We start from the raw sequence: 21,697 nt of genomic DNA, 5'->3' as shown, positions 1-21,697 counted from the left end.
TGGAGGAAAATAAAAGTTGGAAGAGTGCGCGTCGGGAAAAAAAATTACAGAGTGAGGAATAATTGCCTGTGGCGCGGTGTTGTGAACCATGAAACGAGGTAGGTGACGGCGGCGGGTTAAAATTAGTTTAGAGGTGGAATTAAGGTGGGGAAGGTGGAGGTGGAGATGATTTGCCGGTGATGGTAATTTCTTAAAAAGAAATTGGGGAATATTTGTTTTATACTTCTATGGTCGAAGACTCGACCGGTAAATGGAGGAAACGAGGCAAGTAATGGCGGTGAGTTGGAAATAGTTTAGAGGTGGAAATGATGATTTGCTGCGGTGGGATTGGTGGTCGGTGGTTGCGATAGAGTGGAGGACGGTGGCTGGTGGATTTTTTGCCTGGGATGCGTTTGGGGTGGTGATGGCACGGTGGGCGAAGGGAAGAAGAAGAAGACTCAATATATTTTTCTTTTTTTTAGTTTTTTGTTTTTTTTTTGTTTTTTTTTTGTTTTTTTTTGTTTTTTAAAGATTAATTTATATTTAATATACAACATCTAAGTGAATGGCCGAATATACCCCTGCAAATGTCACGTGCAAGGCACATGTTTCAACTTTTCGGACAAAATTGCCGGAAAATTGAGTTCAGGGGGCACCGTGCAACGAATTAACGAGTTCAGGAAAAAACATGCAATTTTTTTTGTTTGGGGTTAAAGTGCAAATCGGCCCATAATTTATGGGGCAAACTGCTTTTTACTTGAAATTATATTGCCCAAGAGAGATTGCCTGCTGCCATGAATGTCTAACAAATCTCTCAAAATCGTGATGCTCTAGCCAATTTTTTTGAAAGTAGAATCGAGACTTAGGCTGGTGAAGTTTACCAAATTTATGAGCAAAGGAGAATGATTAGACTAAACTCTAGGTAGGTGGGTAACGGTCCGTGAACAAGCAACCACCGCCGCAGCATTCTGTAAAACCATGTCGATTCTTTAATAAATACAATTACTACCCCGTTGGTTATTGCTCAACGTATACAAGTTACCGATAAAACCTGCATCGGTTAATCTTGCCTCCACAAGAAAATCATTAAATTCATGCAACCCTTAATGGGTTTATGTCAAAAGTAGAAAAAGTTTTGGGTCAACCCCTGATTAAGTAGGTTGGTGAGGGGTTATCTCAAATAAACCTTTTTTATTTTGCTTGATTTGTTGACAGGTCAATGCAATAATATTATTGTCTCTTATTATAATATTATTGTGGTTAGCAGTAAAATTAATGTAAACACAATAATATTGTTGTCAACCACATTAATATATTTTTTTGATTTTTTTGATTTGGTTTGATTTATTGACTGATCAACGTAATAATATAATTGTCTACTATTGTAATATTACTATAATTGACAATAATATTACTGTGATTACAATAATATAACTGTCTACAATGGTAATATTAATATTACTTGCAACCAAAACAATATTAATTTGTTTGGCTTTTTATTATATTTGTCTTTTTGACCGGTCAACATAATAATATTATTGTTTTTGATATGTTTATTGGCCCAGCCCAATAGACCCATATTTACTGGGTCACATGCCCAATTTAATAGCTATTTCTACGGAAGTCCAATCACATCCAAATAAGGTTGAGCCGGATAAATTGATCTCGGCTCAATCAATAAAGTATAAATAGAACTTAAGTTCATTTAATTAAGGTACGCTATTATTATTCAATCAATTCTTCTATTCAAATTCTCTCTACAATTACCGACTATCTTCACGTCTGACTTGAGCGTCGGAGGGGTTTCCGCCGGATCAACCCCCGGCCTAGTTCACGTGTTCTTTGTTCGCAGGTATCTCAGGGCCATCTAGCACGTGAGCAGTGATTCACTTTGCTCTCCCAGCTCCCTCGATCTCAACTATTTAAGGTGATCTATTTTTAGCATTATCATAATGGCGCCGTCTGCGGGAAGGCATACAAGATCACGTAGCGAGCATGATGTCCCTGAGTCATCTACTCGGAGAGAACGTGCCAATGCTAACAACTTTCCACCTCGTGGAGGCTCTGGCTTGCCACTCCCTCCTCGTAATCAGGATCCACCTCTTGAGGTCCAGATAAATCCCCCGCAGGATCCACCGCTCCCTACTCCTCGAACGATTCAAATAACCGAAGAGTCCCTCCAACACATGATTGCGGAAGTTTCAGCTCGAGCTGCCACTGAAGCAGTGGCACAATACATCACAACAACGTGAGTCAACGCTCTCCTTGCATCTCCACCCGTGGCACAACGACCTCCACCGCCACCAGATAACATATCCACCTCAGACCCAAGATCTCGAATGCAACAATCTACTCATCGCCATAATGCATGAACTGGGCAACAAGTCCAACGTTCACCTTCAAGAGGCAACGCCTCCTGCCAACGAGTACCTCCACACAATGCTGGAGATGATGAGATTAATAGTCGGGTATCTCGCTCAAATCACCTCCCCCATAGGTAATCCTATTGGTGGAAGGGCAATACCTCCAATAAGGCGCAGTCCATTCAAAATCGAAATAATCAATGAGATACTACCCCAGCGGGTAAAGGTCTCGAGTCTACCGCAGTTCGATGGAACTAGTGACCCACAGGAACACCTTGAAAAGTTCTACGCCATGGCAGATCTATATGGCCCAACTCATGCGGCGATGTGCAAGATGTTTCGCACAACGCTCTCCGAACGAGCATTGAGCTGGTTCAACTCCTTGCCCACTGGGTCAATTGAAGCTCTCTCCCAACTAACGGATCGGTTCACCCACCATTTCTCTATCAATAAAGAGTATGCTAAGACCCCCGGGTACCTCTTCAATCACCCAGAGAGAGGGTGAAACCCTCCGCAACTACATTCAATGATTTGTAGAGAGCTCACAAAGTTCCTAACGTGGGAGGAAGTATGCTCTCTGGAATCATTCAACAAAACTTGAAGGAAAGTAGATTCAAGGAATCTATTGCAGGAAGACCTCCAACCACTCTGGAAGTGCTACTAAGTCGCGCTGAGAAACACGTGCGCATCGAAGAGGCTTCGGCTCTCCCTCCTCCCAAGAGGAAAAGAGATGAAGATCAATTCAACACCCGGCGACGAGATGGCCGACGACAATCGTCGACATCTCATTGACAATCTCCTTGTATATCTCTGGACTTCCAATGATGTCAATGACACTTGGAGTCTCTGGAGCTCATAACATTGTTAGTGATTGCATCATCCTAAACTGGGGGGCTACCCTACCTTAAGGATGATGCATCCCCTCACCTCTCTACATCAATTGAACGAAACCCCTACATCAGCTACTTAGTACGAGTTTAGTTATTTCTAGCGATTCGCTCCTTATTTGTTTAAGTCACATTTGCCTCAATATGCTTGTAATCTTCACATTTTCAAGCAATGAATAAAGCAAATTATTTCCCTTACACTCGGTGTTATTGCTCTGCCACTACATAATTATTTGCTCAAGTGAACCTTAACCCTGAAAACACTTAGAGATGTTATGATAATCTATATAGCCTGGCCAGCTTGATTTCATAAACTTCTCTATCTGTCTTCATTGGGTTCTACATTTAAAATGTGGTCACGGTCCTAACATATTTACGACCCATGAGGTCTAACAAGGGGCACGATCCCCATCAAAAAATCTTGAGAGTCTGATCCCCTCATTAATTACATCACGCACAATGCTAAATGTAAACACATATAAGCAACGCATCAAACCAATGACAATGTCATACAAAATAAACGTTAAAGGAAATAGTAGTGGGCAATCCCATCTACTCCAAATATGAAGAACCTACAATTTCGCACCCATCGGACAACGTGCCATAAAAGAAAAAAAAAGAGGAAAAAGGAAGAAGAAGGTAAAAAAAAAAATTACTGTACCTACCGCGCGTCGCGCGTAAACCCCACCCCACCCCCCCCCCCCGCGCAACGCGCGCCCACCCCACCCCACCCACCTTTCTCTCTCTCTCCCCTCACCCACCCCCTCCCCTCCCTCCCTCCCTCTCTCTCTTCTTTTCTCTCACCTACCCCCTTTTTCTCTCTCCTACATCACCCACCCCTTCTTTCTCTCTCCTGCACCACCCACCCCCACCTTTCTCTCTTTCTCCCCTCACCCACCGCCCTCCCATCCCCCTCTCTCTCTCTCTCTCTCTCTCTCTCTTCTTTTCTCTTACCCACCCCCCCATTTTTCTCTCTCCTACACCACCCACCTATTCTTTCTCTCTCCTGCACCACCCACCCACATTTCTCTCTCTCTCTCTCCTCCTTCTCTCTCCTACCCCACCCCTACCCCGGACTTCGTGCATAGCTGCCCCCTTACATTAGAAACGCGCTGCTTGGAGTCGCGCGGAGCCAAGCCGCGCGGCTCCTCTCTCATCCCCGAGTCGCGCGGCTTGGTCTACTGGCTCCGCCGCCATATCTTCGGATAACCCTAATCGCGTGCTATCGGAACGCGCAATTTCTTTTTTCGGGGCAAATTTTTACCGGAACTCGATCCAATCACATTCCTTACGTCCACGCCACAAACAAGAAGATCGACATACAAGTCTACTCTCGACATGATCCGGTACCTCTCTCCAATTCGCTCTCGCATCAATTCGAGAGTGGGGGGCTTAATGATATGTCTATTGGCCCAGCCCAATAGATCCATATTTACTGGTTACATGCCCAATTTAATAGCTATTTCTACGGAAATCCAATCACATCCAAATAAGGTTGAGCCCGATAAATTGATCTCGGCCTAATCAATAAAGTATAAATACAACTTAAGTTCATTTAATTAAGCTACGCTATTATTATTCAATCAATTCTTCTATTCGAATTCTCTCTACAATTACCGACTATCTTCACGTCTGACTTGAGCGTCGGAGGGGTTTCCGCCGGATCAACCCCCGGCCTAGATCACGTTTTCTTTGTTCGCAGGTATCTCAGGGCCATCTAGCACGTGAGCAGTGATTCACTTTGCTCTCCCAGCTCCCTCGATCTCAACTATTTAAGGTGATCTATTTTTAGCATCATCAGTTTTATACAATAATTTATCATGTAACATAGTGATTTTGTTGTGTTAATATTATTTTGCTTGATAGTTATATATCAATATGACTGTGTTAAACAATAATATGTTTAATACTACTGTCAACTGCAATAATATTTTTTACGAGGCCAAAATATGTTCAGGAAAAAACCAATTTAAAAAAAAACAATAATACTGTAAAAAAACCAATTGAAAAAAAACAATAATACTTTCTGAGACAGTAATACTGCTGACAGAGACAATAATATTACTGTCTCATACAGTAATTTTTCAATTATTTTCGTCGCAAACAAAACATCGCAAAGAGGAAGAAATAAATTCTATTTCTCGCCTAAATGAGATTTTTTCGTCGCATGAAATGCATTTTGGCATAGTTATACCACATGTGGAACCTAAGATATACACATATATAGAGACACACCCACATAGACGACACACACACACAGTGTGTGTGTGCGTGCGCGCTTGCGCGTGTGTGTGTTTGTGCAGTGGCGAATACATAATTTTTCCATGGGTGTTCGAAATTGAGTACAGTAAAAAAATATAAATAACATTTAATAAAACTGGTGAACCAAAAGTAAATTTATGGGAGTTCGAGGGCAGCGCCACAGATTTGTTTTTAATAGTAGACGTATAAAACAATGAAAATACGTAAACAATTTTAAAACTAAAAAAAAAATTGCAAATTTTAGAAGAGTTTTTGAAAGATTTAGAGAAAAAAAATGGTGAAATTATTAAATAAGTGATAAATAAATTAGAGTTGCAAAGTACCAAAATGTATATTTCATTACAAGTTTGCATTTTTCAATACAATCCTTGCATTTGTTTTAACTACTCAAAAAAATCATAATGTATATTTCCAAGATAGACAGAAATTTAGTATTCCCTCCTTCCCATTTTATTTGTCTTTCTAGAGAATTTTTTTTATTTCAAAATAATTGTCACTTTAGGATTCTAATGAAATATTTATTGTGTTTTCTCAACTATGCTCTTATTACTATTAAGAGAATTAATGGCATGAACATTAATTATTTTTCTTAACATGTGTGAATTAGCCCCAAAAGACATTTAAACTAGAATGGAGGGAGCGTATAAGTAGCTCAATGCAAAAAAAAAAAAAAAAAAAAAAAAAAGAAACTAAAAAACAAAAACAAAAAAATAATAATAATAAAAAATCCCAAAAGTGTATTTCCAAGATAGATGTAAATTTAGTATAAAAATATGAAGAAACTGCAGTTTGCATCTCTGAATTATGGGGTCTGTCACAAACACCCCCCTGAACTACAAAACGTAACAAAATGGCCCACCCGTTTCGAATCTGTTAGAGGATGATGTCGTGGCGCATTAACTTTATTGTTTATAGCCATGTTTATACTCGTTGGAACCTTTTGTGTGGGTTAAAGAGGTTTTCAACAACTTTTCTCTTCATCATTTTTTATGTAAATTTCTTCGTTTTCCATTATTTTCAGCTCAGAAATTTTTCCCCTCTTTTTTCCTTCTTATAAACCATGCTGATATCCCTTTTTTTTTTGTCAAGTACTGAAAAATGTCGAGTAATAGCTCAAATTCACAAGATTATTGTCATTCATGTCACAAACAGATTCAAAACACCCCCATAGTTAATGCTAAGTGTATACAGTTGATCACAAAACATATTTTCCTACAAAAAATGAAAAGAAAAATCGATTAATCAAATGCAAATAAGATGCAGAAAAAAAAAACCCCCAAAATTAATCTTAATACCAAAATAAAGAAGTCCCCATAAAAAATAACAATATTTATGCAAATTGTTCTGGTAAATACTAAATTACCAACAAAATCCAAAAATTTAACCTTAAAACCAAATCAAATTAATTCCACAAAAATTCGAAAATGATTTCGCCAAAACCTAATTTTCTCAAAATTGTGCATTAATTTTGTGAAAACCCTAATTTACCATCAAAATGGACAAAATAAAAACCATAAACACAAGAAATTTGTTTCTAAAACAAACCCCTGACATAACTATGAAAAAAGAGTGGGGAGTTGACCAAGTCGCGATTTGCAGTTGAAAGCCCTAAAAGCAACACTAACCTTTGTCTCTCTTCAGATTTCTTGATTTTTTGCCTCCAAATTTTTCCAGACGTCTTGAGACATCAAAACTTTCAGATGAATTAAACCATTAAAGAATTTCAGTGAAGAAATCATATTTTTGGAAAATTTCGATTTTACGTTCTTAGAGTGAAGGAGGAACGTTTTTTGTCTAAGTAAGAGGAATGAGAAATATGCACACAGACCATGTTAGAGTCACAAGGGTACATAAGTAATTACACTATTAAATTAATGGTGTTAATTTTCTATCGTTTGACCAAAAAAATAGAGGGGTTATTTTGTTACGTTTTTTAGTTCAAGGAAGTGTTTGTGACAGATCCCATAATTCAGGGATAGCAATTGCAAACTATAGTTTATCCTAAAAATATTAAGTGCTCAATGGGGAGTCAAACCATCGACATAGTCATGTAGAAATAAAACTCAGTACTCTCTACCATTTGACCTACAACATAATTACTTCCCCATTTCAAATGAAGTGTCACTTTGTGGAGTTTTTCTAGTTCCATATTCTTTGTTACTTTAAACTTTTAAGGGCAAATTGCACTTCGCCCCCTCAAAAAATGTCGGTTTTGCACTTTCCCCCCTCAAAATAGAAAAATGAGACTCTCCCCCTTAAAAATATATAACTCGGTGCACTTTGCCCCAAATGTGTATTTTCGAGCTAATTCTTGTCGGATTTGAGTAAGTTGGAAGCGTAATTTCATCTTTTAAGGCTTTAAATGTCATTTAATCTTTTTTCACCCTACATTACAATGATTAAGAAGAACAAAGAACAAATTTTGTTGAATTTGGAAGAAAATTTCGTCTAACTTGGAAGCGAATATCATCAATTTGGGAAGATAATTTTGTTAATTTGGGAACCCTACTTAACTCTAAAAGGATGATTCTCAAGAGAAAGATGTAAAATGACATATAAACCATTCATTCGGTGAGAAATAAACCGGGAATACACATTTGGGGCAAAGTGCACCAAGTTATATATTTTTAAGGGGGAGAGTCTCATTTTTCTATTTTGAGGGGGGAAAGTGCAAAACTGGCATTTTTTCAGGGGGCAAACTGCAATTTGCCCAACTTTTAATATGCCTTAATTATTATTTTATCAATTTTGTCCCTTATAAATTTTAATCAGTAAAGAGGAAATTAATGAAACTAAGATTAATGATAGAAGTACTTTAGTCGCATTATATGTTTTTTTCTCTAAAATCAGTACATATTTACAAAAGTTCCACGTTAGTCTATTATATATATATTCAAAATTAAGGGTGTGCGTTGCAAACCTTTGTACTTAAGTAAATCCGCCGTTGTATATATGTATATTGTATATATTGCGTTGAGAAAAAAATCTAAAAATTAAGGGAGTGCAGTTGCACAACCTTGCTCCAAGGTGGATCTGCCGCTACATGGACGTAATTTAGGGCCTGTTTGGCTAAGTTTACTTAAAACAACTGATAAGCTCTTATATTTGATAAGATGTTTTACGAGCTGATAAGTTGTTACATTTTATTTTTAAAATTAATTTTTCAAATGTTTGGATAACGATCTTATAAGCTACTTTTACTCATTATAAGATCTTAAATAAAAAGATGGGTGGAAGTAATTTTTAAGAAAATCTTATTTGTTTTCCAACTGTGTTTTATAACATAAAGGCTATTTAAAAATGTTCTAAAAGTATTTTTTTTCTTTTGGTTCTTTTCTAAAAACAAAAGTCTTAATTTTTTTTAAGGGGCGCTGCCCCGACTTTTGAAAAGATACTTGAGAAAATATTTTATTAACCATTTAAATTCATCTATTCTAATTATACTTGTCGAATTGGTTATCAACTGAAAAATTATGAGTGGTTTCATTTTTAATTGTCACATGTCAACTTCTGATTCAATGTGTAGGTGATTACTTTTTGGATAATTTAATTTTTGGGAGGTACTTTTACATAAAAGAGGTGAAATATCAATCGCCCATTTTGATACTCCCATCTCATTAAAAATATTTTTTATTTTATTTTGAGATATCAAAGAAATTATTTATGTATTTGATAATCCGTTTGACACTTTCGATGAAATATCACTCAACCATTTTGATACTCTCATTAAAATATATATATTTTATTTTAAAAATTCAAATTCTAATATATATACATCTTATTTTGTTAAATCAATTTTTTAGAAGTTTTCAACGATATTATTTTGAGAAAATATTACAAAAATATTTTTAGTAAATATAGACACTTTGTATAAAAATTCAAAACCTATATGTATCATCTTATTTTTTTTCAAACGACATTATTTGGGGAGAATACCATGCCATTAATCATCATTAATCACCAAGAACATGGGATTTATCGGCTTTGGATAATAATACGGTTGAAAGTTAGGTAAAAATTTAGTTATACTCAATATCGGATATTAAAGGCAAATAAATTTAGAGGTTTTTTTTCAAATGAGTTTGAGACTCGAAATTGTAGAGAATAAATATAATCATTTAACTGTTAATGATAAATAGATGATGACAATTAATTTTTATATTAAAATATCTATAGCAATAAAATGTGGGTCCATAAATAAAAATAAAATTAAAACCATATCCTACGTTTACTAAAATTCGTTCTGCAATACATTTCCCTATTAAAATTTAGCTTGTGAATAGTTGGTAAATTCCCCAAAGGAGAATATGAGAAAGTAAAATATTCTATCACGCGATGTTTCATGAACAAAGTAAAATTAGTTTGTTTCACGTATGTTTAGGAAGTAACTATAATTTAAATTTACTATTTTTTAATGGGATTACATGGCAAACCCCCACATATACATTATCTTTTTAAGAGGGACCCAAAAGAAATTCCACTTTTTAATTAAATCCAATATATTTTGCAATTGATCATAAAAAATTTAATTCATTATTATATCATTCACCTAACCCTATAACTCACGTTCTGGATTTTTTCTTCTTTTTTTTCTCAGATTTCTCTTCTCTCTTCTTTCAATAGTAGGCGCCAGTTGCGATTTCTTCCCCCAAATCTCAATCCTCTTCACCGCGCATGAGACATCCCGCTCCAATGCGGCCCCCATTATCACCGCTTCTGCCTGCCTCCTCGCCATCCACCATATCCGCCGCCGCCGTTCCTTCATCTGCTAGGACCAGATCTGCATTGTCCCAACTGACGAAGAAGAGGTGGCCTTTTTTGCGGCGGGGCTAATAAGATGTATGGGTAATATGAAAAATGGAGAAGTTTAATTATTTCTTGTTCATTTTTTTACTTGATTTTTTGGAGCCTTTCATTTTTATTGGATAATTTGTTTTATTTGATGATTTTAGAATGTTCATACCAAACTTAGAATTATGTTCTTCAATTTTGAGCATAATTCTTTTTCTTCAATTCATACAGAAGGCCCAGACTATTTGTGTTCTATGAATTTATCGACAATTTTTTGTTGGACTTGGGATTAATTTTGAAAAAAATAAAACATAAATCTTATGTGTTTGTTATGTTCGTTCATAGTGGATTTTGATAAATTTGTAGTGGATTTCGATAAGTATACAGAGTGGTTTTCCATGAATTTATACTGAATTTCGATAATTATACAAAGTGGTTTTCATGAGTATATAGTTGTTTGGTTTTCATGTTTATATAGCAGTTTACACAGAGTGATTTTCATGTTTATATAGTTGTTTATACATAGTGGTTTTCATGCTTATATAGTTGTTTATAAATAGTGGTTTTCATTGTTGTTCCCTCATTCATTTTTCGTTTCAACAGATTTATGCAATATTACTAGGCTGGAAATAATTTATTTATGAAAGCTTCATATTTTGTTCCCACCGACGATGGTGTGACACCAAGATTTGCTTTTGGAAATTGGTTTTCATTTGCTAATTAATTTTTAATTATACTCTTGTTTAGATTGATTTGGTGACCCTCGTTGGCCTTGTTGGTGGTGGTGTACTAGTCTTGCACTTTTTCCTGAACATAGTAGTGGTTTACGTTTCAAATAGTGGATTTTCGAATATTGAATTTATGTTTTTTTTTTGTTTGTTATTTTGAGTTGTGTTAATAGTGGATTACATTTGTTTTTACTGGATTTCGATAAGTTTGTTGTGGATTAAGTTAATATTAAAGGGGATTACGTGAACTTTACAGTCGTTTTTGATAAACTTGTAGTAGTTTCCGATGAATATATAGTGGATTTTAATTTTCGTAATCTTGGTGGAAAAAAAAATTGAAAAAAAAAATGAAAATGGAATTAGGCATTAAAAACTAATTTTTTAAACTTGGTGGAAAAAAAAATATTTTTTTGTTTGTTATTTTGAGTTGTGTTAGTAGTGGATTACATATGTTTTTACTGGATTTCGATAAGTTTGTTGTGGATTATGTTAATATTAAAGTGGATTACGTACATTTTTACAGTGGTTTTCGATAAATTTGTAGTAGCTTCCGACGAATATAGAGTGGATTTGAATTTTCATAATCCTGGTGGAAAAAATAAAATTAAAAATAAAAAAAAAACCAAAAAAATAAAATGAAATTAGGCGTTAAAAACTATATTTTTTTACGTACATTTTTTAATATTAAAGTGGATTACGTACATTTTTACAGTGGTTTTCGATAATTTGTAGTAGCATCCGACGAATATATAGTGGATTTGAATTTTCATAATCCTGGTGGAAAAAATAAAATTAAAAATAAAAAAAAAACAAAAAATTAAAATGAAATTAGGCGTTAAAAACTATATTTTTTACGCTTGGTGGAAAAAAATAAAAAAATAAAATAAATTAAAACAATTAATGTATCAGAGCCAGGTTTCGATCCTGGGACCTGTGGGTTATGGGCCCACCACGCTTCCGCTGCGCCACTCTGATTTTGTTGTTAAATGTTTCGTATAAACCTTAAATAAATAGAGTAAATGACAATCAACCCCTGAGGTACGGTTAAATTACAAAAAACTCCCTCTTGTTTGGATAATTACAACCACCCCCTAAACTATAAATCTTTTTACACGTCCACCCTTGCGGTTTCAAATTTCGTGGAATTTTCGAGATTACATGGATTATTATCACTTTTGTACCTGTTTTATCCTATTCGAACTCCACATTTTAAAGTAAGATGATCATAATATGTGTTTTTAAGCTCGTATATATCAGATTGTGGTGCATCAGAAACTGTATTTTTACACAAAACGAGTACAAACTAGAGCACATTTCATTAGATCTAGATGATTATGTTGAATTTGACACCATAAGGGTGGAGATGTAAGAAAAAATCATAGCTGAGGTGGGTAGATGTAATTATCCAAACAAGAGGGGTTTTTTTCGTAAATTGACCATATCTAAAATCGACATTAAACTAAATTGAGCTCAATTCGCTAAAATAATGAACCAAGCTTGAACACAAATTTTATTTTAATTAATATACGAAAATCAGGACAAGCTCGCGCTGGATTAGAAAAATAATAGTAAAATATGTTAAGAAACAGACTATTTCATTTCCAACTCAATTCCGGCTCAGATCGATTAAAGTTGATTCCGTGTCTAATCATTTGCTTATTGATGCTGCTATCCGTGTCTATTCATTTGCTTATTGATGCTGCTAACGAGTCAGCCCACTTGTCTTGAAGCCCAACAAGCCGGTCTCCAAGTACGAGAATGTCGGGGGTCCTTTGCCACGTGTCGAAGGGGTCGAAAGGTGGGCTCCACTCGATATCCTACAAAACAAATTAAAACACTAAGTGACTTGTCGGGGTGGGCCCGACGATTACACTCCGACGCTCAAGTCAGATATTGGAAATGATACTTTGCAAAGGCTAAAATATCACCCAAATTAGAGATAGATATACAAATGAATCATACCTTATATTTATAGGAGGAATAGACTACTAGTTTGTCGTAAACTTCCGATGTGGGACAATTGTGCTTGAATCTTAGCTCTAAGTAGATTTTCCCTCTAATTGGGCCAAAAAACCTACTAAGGCTCATCACTTATCAAACCAGACTCGTATATAAATTTAAAACTCTATAAAAATTAAAACAATGATGAGTTCACCTCGACTGAATTCATTTACACCTTTAGTTTCAAGACTGTCTATCGACAATTTTATCTTCTTTTTTTTAGTAAAAGATAGAATTTCAACGAAAAAATCTTAACAGAGGAAACATTCCGAAACTACATTTTTTCCCCCTCAGCAAATGAATATATCATTCTATTTCCTCAGTCAAAAAATAATAATTGGCGTTCAGTACTACTTACTACTTAGAAGAGACTCCTCTTTTTACTTCCTCCGATAAGGAGTTTGAAAAATGGATCGTCTTTATTATCTACCCCAATTTTCAGACTGAAAGTCGATCGACTAGCTGTATAATTTACTTATAATGTATATGTTGAGGCATCTTTTGAGGAATGCAAAGTCTTGGGGAGATGGAAGTATCGAATCCCCTGCTCCGGACCGGACCAAGGCATAGGCCGGAAAGTCCATCCTGGGGCCTTCGTAAAATCGTAATTTTTAGGGGCCTCCAATATTTGTAGGGTTTTTTATGAATAAGTCCGTGAACAACCATTTTTATTATTTTAGGTTTAGGTTATATTTCTTTCGCCAATATGTTTATCCCTTTAATATGTGTTATAAATAAACGAAAAATTAATGTATATGACAAAATTGCCCCAAACCATTTAAACACAATTCCTATTTGTAACCTCAATATACCTTCAACTTAGTCAACTTTGATCATGAATATCCAATTTTAACTTTTTCTTTTTCAATTTTTTTTTGAACTTTTGTTTTTTGCCGCCGGTCACCGTCGTTGATTTTTTTTCACCTAAAAATTTTATCTTTTTTTACGCTTGCCACTGAACGTTGACTGTAACTGTACTATTACTAACAGTAATTATACTGACCATGACATTAATTGTACTGTTATTGACAGTACTTTTACGTAATTCTAATGTCATTGACAATGCATTTATGTAATTCTACTATCATTGACAGTACATTTTTGTAATTATGATATCGTTGATAGTACAATTACTTTCACCACAACAATATTATTATTTTGTTAGCATTTTTTTTATTTTTGACAAGTCAACGTAATTATATTACTGTCGTTGACGGTAAAGTTACTGTAAACACAATAATATTATTGTCAACAACATCAATATTATTATTATTTTTGCCTTTTTGTTTTGTTTGATTTATTGACCAATTAACGTAATAATATTAATATCTACTATTGTAATATTACTGTTGAAACTAATGAACAATGAACATAATAGAATATTTTATGTGTATTTTATGTATATTCTTCTTAATAGAGGTATAAGTAAATATACATAAAAAATAAATCTAAACAAGGCAAAGGTGATTACAATCAAATCATATCCCTAAATTACCCACTCATCAAATCCCACAATTATGGTTCTCATATATATTTATATTTAACCATATCGCATAGTTATGGTACCAATATATCTTAACATCCTTCCTCTAACTCAAGTTGGGTCAATACTGACCAAATTGAGTTTTGAAACAAGAGTGTTGAACCGACCGGGTGAATGCACTTTAGAAAAAAGGAACAGCAGTCTGAGCAGCGAAACTTGACGAACAAAAGTTCCAGCTTAACAAATAAAAGAGGACATAAAAATAATTCTCTAGAATCTCGCCTCAAATTAGAGGAGTACGCAGTAGACAACTCAACAGATCATGATCACAAACAAAGAATTTCACCATTCTCTTCTCGAACAAAGGACAAGGCTGTCGGCATGGGCAGAGGAAAAGGTTGCCAACGAGGGCATATGATAATGTTGTCGATCAAGGGCAGACAAGGCTGCCAACAACGGTTGATGACAATACTGCCAACGAGGCAGACGACAAGGCTGCCGATGAGGCAGATGACAAGGCTACCAACAACGACAGATGACAAGACTGCCAACAAGGCAGAGGATAAGGCTGTCAACGAGGCAAATGTCAAGGCTGCCAACAACGATAGAAGAAAAATACTAGCAAAAATGGCAGAGGTTGATTTGTAGTAGCATATCAAACAAAAACACTTTGTAGAGAGAAAAAAATGGGTAATTCGCCAAGAAATACTAATCCGACTGAAATAGCCGACTACCACCATAGGAAGATTTGCAAGACCCGGAAAAACGAAGGTCGAACGGGGGCTCACCCAATGTCGCGAGGGTTAATGGCGGCCGAAGGTTGTGGCCAGTGGGGCTCACATGCGCAATTTTTCGATAGTGAAAAGGGCGGGAGGCATATATCGGCGGCCGACAAAATGAGTGGTGAGAAGAGAGGCGATTGAGAATATGCATTTTCGAGACAGGAGGTTTAATTCGGAGCGAATGAGAGAAAAAAAAAACCTATGGTTTTATCCCTGGCCCTGATGCCTTGTTAAAACTAATGAACAATGAACATAATAGAATATTTTATGTGTATTTTCTGTGTATTCTTCTCAATATAGGTCTAGGATTTATACACAAAGTAATAAAGCTAAACAAGGAAAAGTTGATTACAATAAAATAAAATCCCCAAGTTACCCACTAATCAAATCCCACAATTATGAATCTCATGTAGGGATGGCAATGGGTACGGGTTTGGCGGGTCTTGGACCCGGAACCGACCCGTTTGGGGCGGGTCTGGGTCAGCTAAATGGTTCTGGGTCGGGTAATGGGTTTAAGTTTCTAGAACCGGATGGTTCTGGGTTGGGTTACGGGTCTTCTTGGAACCGACCCAGAACCGACCCGTATATATATATATATATATATATATATATATATATATATATATATATATATATATATATATATATATATATATATATATATATATATAATTTCGAATTTCATTTATCAAACTATCAATTTCTATTTTGTCTATTCTCATTTACCTATTTACATTGTTTTATTTTTCGAATCTCATTTCTCATGATTAATATTTATCACTTGTCGACCACCGCTAATTGTCTTGCATTTTGAATTTTACTTATTATCGAAGTTAAATATAATTAACTGTAATTGTATTGTTCATGTTATATCACTTGTAGAGATTTTTTAAATATTGTATTTTAGTATTGAGATTATTTCATAAAAATATATAAGCAAAATGTTATGAAAGTTCAAAAATAATATTTTTTTGTATATTAACGGGTCTAGCGGGTCTGGCGGGTCAGAACCGTTTAGTTAGGGTCTGGGTTGGGGCGGGTCTGGGTCTAAGCTAAAACGGGTTGGGCGGGTCTTGGGTTTATATATTTTTCATGGGTCGGGTCTTGGGTTTAGGCAAACCCGGCCCAGAACCGACCCGTTGCCATCTCTATTCTCATGTATATTTATATCTAACCATATCTCATGATTATGGTATCAATATATCTTCACAATTACTATAAACACAATAATATTACTGTGGATGACAGTAATATTACAGTTAACCACATCAATATTAATATTTTTGGCTTTTTATTATGTTTGCGTTTGTTAAACGGTCACCATATTAATATACTATATTACACAATAACAGTGACTTTTGTTGTGTTAATATTACAGTGGGAGTAATATAGCAATATTGTTGTGTTAAACCGTAATATAGTTAATATTATTGCGTTAAACAGTAATATAGTTAATATTACTGTGTTAAACAGTAATATAGTTAATAGGGTTAAATACAAAAACACCCTTGTACTATGAACTTTGTATCATATACCCCCTGTACTACACATAAATACAAAAACCCCCCTCACGTTACATTTTTTCCAAAATATGATGAAAATACTCCTACTCATATATATATATCTATATATATATATATATATATATATATATATATATATATATATATATATATATATATATATATATATATATACCCCCTGTACTACACATAAATACAAAAACCCCCCTCACGTTACATTTTTTCCAAAATATGATGAAAATACTTCTACTCATATATATATATATATATATATATATATATATATATATATATATATATATATATATATATATATATATAGTTTGAGCCATTTTTCACTATATATTTTACCATTTTCAGTGAATTTTATGTGGAAAATTTTGGTATTTATATTTTTTTCTCCAAAATATCTAATTGCTTGGATTTTTTTTTTTTATTTTCTGAATAAAACCTTTTATTTTTGTCATTTTGAGTGTCTTCATTTTTTTTCTTAAATGTGTTCCAATAGTTCAAACATCCTAAGATTACAAACATCGAAGAAATTTAAGAAAAAAATGAAGAAATTCAAAATGACAAAAATAAAAGGTTTTATTCAGAAAGATAAATAAATAAAAAATAAAAAACTCTAAGTTATTAAATGTTGAAAAAAAATAAAAATATCAAAATTTACCAAGTAAAATTGACCGAAAATGTTAAAAACTTATAGTGGAAAATGCCTCAAACAAACCCTTATACTTATAGGCTTAGTACTCTTATACTTATAGGCTTAGCAGCGGTATTTTCTTCAGATTTTAGAAAAAATATAACAGTAGGGGGGTTTTTGTATTTATGTGTAGTACATGAGGGTATATGATATAAAGTCCATAGTACAGGGGTGTGTTTGTATTTAACCCTAGTTGATATGACGGTCAATCACAACAATATTACTGTTTAAACGGGCAAAAAGATGTTGAAGAAAAACCAAATTCAAACAAAAAAAAATTAAAAAACTTGAAAAAGTCAACGCCGGAAACCGGCGGACAAAGCAGGAGTAAAAAATTAAGAGATTAAAAAATTCAACACCGGAGACTGACGGTCAACGGGGGCGAGGGGCTAAATTGTAATCAAAGTTGAGTTTTTTATCAAAGTTGAACAATTTGTGAAATTTAGGCTCAAATTGAAGTTAAATTAAACTTAAGAATGAAATTGGAGCATAATAAATGTGTAGGGATATTTTAGTTTTTTACACACTTTTGAATTATGTCTGAATTTTTTTGTAAAAGAGTTTTTTATCTTAACCCCATTTATAAATAAATATTCTATAATGGACTTATTTGTAATGTGCCCATATTTTTAAAATCGTTATATACATGTACTCACAAAATGGGAGAAGACTGCAATTTAGTTCGAACCCCCACTATCAAAGATGCCGACAACATGGGAATCAAAAAGGAAATTGATTTGTTCGACCCTACACCCGGTGATAAACACCGGGTGGATCTTCTGCTGCCACGTGTCTCTTTTTTGTATTTTATAATACATTCCCCGCTAGGGTTTACCTTTAGGGGTTTTAGAAAAAAAAAAAAAAAAGGACATGTGGCAGCAGAAGACTCACCCGGTGTTTATCGTCGTGTGTAGGATCGAAGGAACCAAGGAAAATAGTAAAGAAAATTAGGTTTGTGTCTCCTAATCTTTATTTTATCAATTTTTAATCTTAATTATTTTATTTTGGGCTCTTTGAGAAAACCCCTCATTACTTCTTTTTAATAGAGAGAGACCCAAAATATTTCTGTCCATTTGAGAAAAGCCCACACCCATTTTCAGCCATTATGTTTCCAGCTTTGCCCCCACCCGCCACATCATCACTGTATCATGCGCTCAGCTTTTTTTTTTTTCCTTCCATTTTTTTTTCCGTCTTTTCTGTATCAGTTTCCTTAATCGACTATGAAGCATAGTGGGAAAATTACATTTTTCGTCCTCATACTTTATCCACTTTTTCAAAACTGTCCCTAAACAATTTGGAGTTACAATAGTAGTCCTTAATCATGCCATTTTTTAACAGAATTGGTCCGCCGTTAGTTTTTGCAGTTAAGTTGGATGGAAAATGGCATGTGCCTCTCACATGTCTTCAATTTACAACACTACATGAAAATGTGGACTTTCAATAACACGCATTGCGTCTTGTTAAAACATATTTTTTATAATTATTATTTTTAATTAAAATTTAATATAAAATCGAAATCACGTAAATTCCAAAAAAATCAACTCGTTTCGGAAATATTGTTTACAAAATCAAAATATAGTTTAAAATTTTAAAATATTGTTCCAAAATCGGCATTTTTGGAATTCAATTAAAATATATCGTTTCAAAGCAAAATAAAAAATCCGATAGGAATTGGGGAATTAGAAATCTCCATTCCAATTTTCACCTCTAGTCAATTCCCAAAATCCCAATTGTGAATATGTCGAGTTTTAAATCATTCAATATGGGTGAAAATTGGAAAGGAGTTTTCTTATGCCGCCTAGTTTGATCATTTTTTTTTAAATAATATTTTCATTCAATTTCCAAAAAATCCGATTTTAAAACACAATATTAGTTTTTTAGACAATATTATGATTTTTTAAACAATATTTCGGAATTTATTTTGAAAAAAAATCGAGTTTTAGATTATTAAATAAGGGTGAAATTTGGAACGAAGTTTTCTTACTCCGCCTATTACGATCAAATTTTTATTTTATTTAAAACAATAATTTTGATTTGGATTCAAGAAATCCCGGTTTTAAAACATTATATTTTTATTTTAGACAATACTTCTAAAAATATTTTGAAACAATTTATCGAGTTTTACATTATTAAATTAGGATCAAGATTGAAATTGAGGTTTCTTATCCCACCTATTCGGATCGAATATTTATTTTATTTTCAAACAATGTTTTCATTTGAATTCCGAAAATCTTGATTTTGAAAGCAATATTTCATTTTTTAAAACAATGTTTCAATTGTTTAAAGAATATTTCTCAAAATATTTTAAAACAATATATATCGATTTTGTTTTTTTGGAATTTATATAATTTCGAATTTCAATCAAGTTTTAATTATGAAAAATATGTTTTAACAAGACGCAATGCATGTTGTTAAAAGGCACATGCCATTTTCCATCCAACTTAACTTCAAAAATTAACGGCGGATCAATTCTGTCAAAAAATGGCATGATTAAGGACTACTATTGTAACTCCAAAATGTTTAGGGACAGTTTTGAAAAAGTGGGTAAAGTATGAGGACGAAAAATGTAATTTTCCTAAGCATAGTCGATTAGCCTTAATCGACTATGCTTCATAGTCGCTTAAGGAAATTCTTTAATTTTTAATTTTTTTTTTCTTTTCTATATCAGGTATATTAATCGACTATGATGAAGCATAGTCGATTAAGAATCTGTTACTAAACATAACAAATCACAATTGTAAAAAAAAATGCAAAAATCAACTATATTTTACAAAATACAAAAACTATACAAACATTGGAATTGATTTATACAATTGGAACCAATAAATGAAAAATTCAAAAATAAAATAAAAATGGGAGTTGATTGACCTTAATCGACTACCAGAGCATAGTCGATTAACTTAATCGACTATTGAAAACGTACATAGTCGATTAAGGTTCCAGCCTGCGCGAATTTCTCTACCCGCGCCGTTATCCGCCCGATCCACCAAAAACCTTAAATCTACCTCCCCATCGTCACCACACCACTCTTTGTCAACCATAGTGGGAGTTAGATCTCCCAGTCTCTCAGTTTTGAAGAACTGAAATCCTCCATTAATGACTTTACTGAAAAACTCCATTAAAATATAACAAGCAGAAAAGAGAGAAAAGAAAACACAGAGAAGAGAGAAGATGAAGAATCTGGAAATTCATACTTTGTTCCCAATAAACTATAACTTTGTCAAAATCAACAGAAAATTCTGATAGATCTACTCACACTCATGACATATTTGCACAAATTAATCTCAAAACAAATTGGGTGTTGTGTTTTTCTCTCTTAATTTGTTAAGCGATTTATTGTAAGAAAAAATAAAAATAAAAAAAGATATTAATGTGTATACGGCTTCAATCCTGTTGATGATATGAGTGACGACCTTTTCTATTTGTACAAAGAAGAAGAAGAAGAAGAAGAGGAGGAAAAGGAAGAGAGAGATGGAGAGTAGTAGAGAAGAAGAAGGTGAGGAAAAAGGAGTGAGAGAGAGTGTGTACAGTGAAAAGAAGAATATGAGGAAAATGGGGAGAGAGAAAGAGAAAAAAAAGGAGGAAAAAAGAGGAGAGAGAAAGAAGAAATGGACGTAGAGAAGAAGAGGAGGAAAAATGAGGAGAGAGGGTGTATTGGAAAATTAAGGATAATTTTGGAATTATGAAAATATCATTTCGGTGCATTATTAGATGAGAAGGTTCTCTCTAATTATTTTTTGGAGAGGGTGTTTTCTTAACTACTTTTCCTAGATGAGGGGTTTGTTGACATCAAAATTGAGATTAAATTACGAATTAATAGCCTAAATAAATTGGTTATTAATTCGGATCTCGATTAAAAGTCCATAATAAATTTGGGCTTATATCAATTTTTGAGATTAAATTACAAATTAATAATCCAAATAAATCGGTTATTAATTTGAATCTCAAATCAAAGCCCGTGAAGAGTTTGGGCTTTATATCGAAGTCCACACTGAATTTGGGCTCCGCAAATGTGCGATGTGAGTTAACTCAAAATAAGTACTAAATTCTTATTCATTTGGGTTAGCTATTTGGGCTTATAAAATCTAGCCCACGTGAAGTGGCAAGTGGTCAAGCCCACCGGTCCATGTTTCAAGTCAAGAAACCCTAAAACCGAGTCTATAAAAGTAGGTCTCAAACATATAGAGAGGAGGAG

The 21,697-nt window shown here is 33.9% G+C and overlaps 1 non-coding gene across 1 annotated transcript; it reads right to left on the bottom strand.

Annotated features, from left to right (window-relative positions):
• Nucleotides 1-11,913: 11,913 nt before the first annotated feature.
• Nucleotides 11,914-11,985, bottom strand: TRNAM-CAU (transfer RNA methionine (anticodon CAU)). Its single transcript has one exon. It is a non-coding gene; the product is annotated as a tRNA-Met (tRNA).
• Nucleotides 11,986-21,697: the final 9,712 nt, after the last annotated feature.

Source organism: Erythranthe guttata, chromosome 13, assembly GCF_056151865.1.
Source record: "Erythranthe guttata isolate IM_541 chromosome 13, IM_541, whole genome shotgun sequence".
Lineage (NCBI taxonomy): Eukaryota > Viridiplantae > Streptophyta > Magnoliopsida > Lamiales > Phrymaceae > Erythranthe > Erythranthe guttata.
This window is presented reverse-complemented; position numbering and strand designations above follow the sequence as displayed.